We start from the raw sequence: 5,903 nt of genomic DNA, 5'->3' as shown, positions 1-5,903 counted from the left end.
AATGAAGGCTCACAATTCACACATATTTGTCTTGCTAATGTCATGCCCGCTTAATAGGCACCAATTCTGTTAGTTACGTTTGTTGGTCATTCTTGTTACGATCCTTATTGTGCTCTGCGTGCATTGCTCTCTTTGCGTGTAGCAAGTTACTACCCTTACTATCATTACCCCTACCTTTAAAAGGGACCTTGCCCTCAAGGTCAAAAGAAGAAAATTGCTGCTTCATCTGCTTATATAGTTCCCAAGTGGCTTCTTCTGCTACCAATGAGTGCCACTGAATTAAAACCTCCTCCCCCTACCATTTGTTGTTTTTTTTATCATGAGGTGACCTAACACTTGCTGAGGCTCCAGTATCACAGGATTTCCATCCATGAGCCAAGGAAAAGGAAAAGTAGCCGCACCAGGTTGTCCCACACACTTCTTTAGAAGGGAGATATGAAATACCGGATGAATTTGGGCGTGGGCCAGGAGATTTAACTTATAAGCCACCTTCCCCACACGTGCTAGCACCTTGAAAGGTCCAAAATACTTCATAGACAGTTTCTGATTCGCCCGTAGAGCAAAGAACTGCTATTGATAGGGTTGCGATTTAACAAATACGGAATTCCCACTTTGAAACTCCAGGTCCCTTCATTTCAGATCTGCTTTGGCTTTCATTCTATTTCGGGCCCGCTCCAGGTTCAATTTGAGCTCAGCCAAAACACTATCTCTTTGCTGTAGCTAATCCTGCAGGGTTTTAGGGTTATTAGAATGGGGAGTGTATCGGAGAATAGTAGGGGGATCACAACCAAAAAGAGCCTTATAAGGGGACTTGCCGATTAAAGAGTCCAAGACGTATTGTAACTGAATGCAGCCCAAGGAAGTAGAGAAAGCCAGTCATGTGGGTTATGTTGGGTAAAGCATCGGAGATACAATACTAAGCAACGATTGAACACTTCTGATTGGCCATCAATCTTTGGGTGGAAGGTTGTACTACGGGCCAATGTAATTCCTTGTCTAGCATAAAAATACTCCCAAAATCTACCAGTGAATACTTTATCATGGTCAGACACAATTGAGCTTGGAAGACCATGTAAACTCATAATCTGATCAATAAAAACATTAACTACTTTTGCAGCAGTGTAATTCGCCGATAGAGGAATGAAATGAGCAAATTTAGATAAGCAGTCCACCACCACCATTATCACCAAATATCCTGGTACTTTAAGAAGCACCACAAAAAAATCCATAGCGATATCTTGCCAAAATACAGAAGGAATTGGCAGCAGAACCAGTAACCCCTGATGAGGGAAAAACGATTCCACACAAACTTACCGATAATTGTACCGGGTCACATTAAGTAGTAATTACTCACAAGAATGAGGTCGATCCCACAGGGATTGATGGATTGAGCAACTTTAGTTAGGTGATGAATTTAGTTAAGCAAATATTTGATGATTTGAGTGATTTTGATTAACAGCAGTGAAATTGCAAGTAAACTAAAGTGCAGAATAGGGTAATTCCTAATAGAGCCCGAGAGACAAATGGAATGCCTTGAATGAACCCCTAACAATGCATTATATGACAAATGTGGTGTGTCAAAGGCTTCTAACCCTGATTCTTGGTCCTTATCAGGCACTGGAATAGGCTCACCACCATTATCTGGGTCAACTGGAATGTCTTCCAATGTTTGAATTATAAAATATTGTTTGGAGGCACAACGGTGACAAAATAAAAATTTCTCATCACAAGTAAAACACAACCCATTCGCTCGACGAAATTGGATTTTTGTAGGCGAAAGTTTTCAAAGCTGAGGATGCTTAGCAGGGGTGGGTAATAATGGGGTGGATGCAGGGGCTGGCAGTGGAAGGGTCACCAATGGTTTAGGGGCCTGCGTAGGTATCGGTGGGTGTTGAGCCAATGAAATTAAAGGTGGTTGTGGTGGCCGATTGTGAGGTGGCACCAGGAGGAAATGGGCCTCAAACAATTTCGCTAAAGTGATCGCCTGTAACAGTGAAGGTGTGGAGCGAGATTTCACAGCTTGGCAGAGCTCCGTTTGCAAGCCACCCACAAAACAGTCTAGGAGTAAGCCATCATCATGCCATATGTTTCGACGGCCAAATTATTAAAAGCATAAAATTAATTAGAAACAGAGTTAACCTGTTTGAGCTTCAGCAAATCCTCCTAAGGATTATCGAACCGTGAGGGACCGAATCAAAGCTGAATAGCTGTAGAAAGAGAAAACCAATCTGTCACCTGGCTTGTCTTCTCCAAGAGCTGGAACCATGCTAGTGCCTTACCCTCTAAGTTCACCACCTCCAAGTCAATATTCTGGTGTTTAGGCATGTTTTAATCTTGAAAAACGATCCTCACGATAAATGCAGGAAATCAACTTTCATTTCGCATGGTGGAGCGAAGCTCGACCCCCCAAGAGTCAAGTCGGTGGGCCGCTGCTTTTGTTCAAGACATTGGGCCATTTGAACCTGAATGTTAGCTAGCGTGCTATTGATAGTAGATATTTGTTCACGATGACTCTTCCCTTGCTTAGTTAGCCTAGTAATGGCTGATTGCATCATTTGCAATCGCGTGTTGTCTGCCATGTGAGCTCAATGAAAGCACCAAAATGATACAGGTGCTTACTCAAATTAAGTAAAAACCACTGGTATGTATATGTAAGTATAGAAAAATCACAAATAGAATCAATGGGAGTACAATATTAGGGCTAAAAGGACTGAGAATTTGAAAAGGTAGCCTGGCTCAACCTGCACAAAGCCACATAGTAGAAGAAAGAATGGGAAACAGAAAAGGAATAACAGGAAGAGAATTCAGAGAGAGATTTAGAAAAGAAGGCTCACAATTCACACACGTCCTTCTTGCCAATGTCACACCCGCTTAATAGGCACCAATTTTGTTAGTTATGTTCGTTTGTCATTCTTGTTACGATCCTCATTGTGCTCCGCATGCGTTGCTCTCTTTGCGTGCAGCATGTTACTATCCTTGCTATCATAATATTATATTCGAAAATCATTAAATTACCCAATAATTGACATTATAAGTATTTAAAGTATATTAAGATAATATAATAAGATCTATAACAATATTATTTAGGACAATAATGAAAGATTATTGAATCAAAACTTAAGAAAAAATTGATTATTATTAATTAAATTAATTAATTTATAGGATTCCTACCCATATTATCCCCGCTCGGTCTGTTACTTGGACTAGCTCCACTGTTATTATGAGTATCTGAACATTTAAATAATTTGTTATTAACATGAAAATAATGTAGGTTGAGAACTTAAGAATATATTCAGTAGATAAATTATAGATAAATAATACTAAGAGTACATTAACATAAATATATATTGTATAAATAATTCAAACTAAATGATAAACTAAATTATATGAGAAAAAACAATAGAATGTAAATGCATATTCTTTAATTTCTAGTTCTTTAACTCGGACTCTACATTAATTTAAAATATCAATATATTTTTTCATAATAAATGTATAATAAATAAAAGCATGAGTTGAAGAGTATCCATTAAATTTTTTTTATAAGTTAGAGTAATAATTTTTTTTATTTCATAGTTGTTACTTTATAAGAATATCTATTCACCCAATTTAAAAGTACACAACAGAAATAAGAGATTTATATTTTTTTTTCTCCTTATTATATTTGTTATTATTAATCTTATGAATATGTTTTTTATTTTATTTTTTTTAAGTATTTATAATTGAATTCATAATCTTGTTTGTTAAATAAATATAAATATGTGAATATTATATATTACATTATATATTATATTGTATGATGAAGATGGAATATTAAAAAATTATTATTATTTTGACTATTAAATTTATTTTATGAAATAAATTTTTTATGATAAATGATGTCTGCAAAAGTTGGACACTAAACTTTAATTCTAACATTTTATATTGTTAACTTTATAACTTTATATATTGTTTAATGTATTATTTGATTAAGGAATATATCTGTATAATTTTCTATGTAAAATTAAACAATAGTACTCAGATATAAAATAAACCATGTATATTAATTTGATTAATTTTGTTACAGAATATCAATCGCATAATACCAACCAATTATATTATTATGATGTCTATTACTTGTGCTAGTTCTATTATCATGCCTTTTCATTCTTGTATTTTTCATAAGATCGAATATAAATATTAAGAACTAATTGAATTCACACAAAAAAAAATTAGTTATCATTATCCATGTCAAGTTTTATGTTACTTGTATCAAATTGAAGATGGGTGGTGATTCTGTCCATTTGTCTAATTATAATTAATCGGGTTACTTGTGTTTGTAGTTAATCGAGTTACTCCACCTGTGTTTGACATTGGAGTTAGAATAGGAGTTGTATCAGTTGATATGGCAATTTATTTTTCTTGTCGAATAATCTCCTGATAAGTTTCACATCTTCTATTATCATGTTCTGTCTTCTTCACTTAGCATGTTTTGTCCAAGTGGGTCGATGTTGATTGTTGATTAGTTGAATTTTTCATTTTTATTTTTATATCAGAACATAAGATAGGAAGACGAAAAGAAAATCAAACAATTACAATTGAAGGAATTTTTTTATTCTATTTCACGATTGAAGGTGAGCTATTTGATTTTAATACTTTTGTGGAGAAGTTACATAACTTTCTCATAAAGAATATACAAAACGTGATCGAGTACGTAGTTTTAAATTACATAGACAAAGATAAAATAGAAAAAAAAGAATTGGATACCAAATTCTCCGTATCCCTATTATATACTGTTTGCTTAATAAAATGTTTTTCTGTTGTAATGTTAACCCTCCGTGTAGATGTTTTTAAAAATGATAAAATACTTATATTAAAATGCTTATATTTATTATTAAACATTTATCTTTTAAAAATATTTATAATTATAATTATTTTAAATAGTTTAATTATCTTTAGGTTTAATTTTTATATTATTAAAAGATAAGTATTTTAATCTTTCAACGATTGAGAGTACAGTTTGATTTTAATCCCTTTTACGATTGAAAGTGAAGAAGTTACATAATTCTCGCGTCAGTTAATGGATAATTTACAAAACGTGACTGACTACGTAGTTTTATTTTATAAAGATAGGGGTGAAATAAGAAAAAAATTGGATATGGAATCCCCTATTCCAATTATATATTGTTATAGATTTAAAGTACATTCAGATAATATAATAATATCTATAAAAATATTATTTAGGATAATAATGGAAGGTGTTCTGGAGCTTACCTAAACCGGGTGGTGGTTGGACTTATTTGTGAGGCCCAAGCGCTAGAGGAGGGTGATCTCCGACTTGGTTTATGTTTGGTAGCCGCCGTCTGAGTTGTGTAGGTGAAAAAATGGGGGGTGGTACCTGCAAAAACACTCCGATGCCTAAGTTAGCAAAGGGGATAAGCAGGTTTAGAGTATTGAAACCTAGGTTTACCTGAGTGAGATAGCGTATTTATATAGAGGATCCAATAACCACCGTTGAAATACTTCCATTTATAATGGTGGATAACCATCCCTTAATCTTAGGGTTGTTGGGATCTTCTCTTCTAGAAGTGGGTGAGAGATTTAAGGAAGCAGTTACTCACCTAGATAAGTGTTCATTGTTTTGTTGGCATTGACTCCGAGTTCTTAGTGGAGGTCAGACAGCAAGTGAAGGCCATCCTTTTGGATTGGGGCTCTTGTCTTGATTTGGGCCTAACTTACATTATGGGCCAAGGTATGAACAGGAGGTTTATTGAGTCAAAACTTAAGAAAAAATAGATTATTATTAATTAAATGAATAAATATATAGGATTCCTACGCATATTATCTTTGTTCGATCTATTACTTGTACCAGCTCTGCTGTTATTACGAGTATCTGAATATTTCAAAAATTTATCATTAGCATGAAA

This window comes from Arachis duranensis, chromosome 10 (assembly GCF_000817695.3).
Source record: "Arachis duranensis cultivar V14167 chromosome 10, aradu.V14167.gnm2.J7QH, whole genome shotgun sequence".
Taxonomy (NCBI): domain Eukaryota; kingdom Viridiplantae; phylum Streptophyta; class Magnoliopsida; order Fabales; family Fabaceae; genus Arachis; species Arachis duranensis.
The sequence above is the reverse complement of the archived record's forward strand: the minus strand, read 5'-3'. Positions refer to the sequence as shown.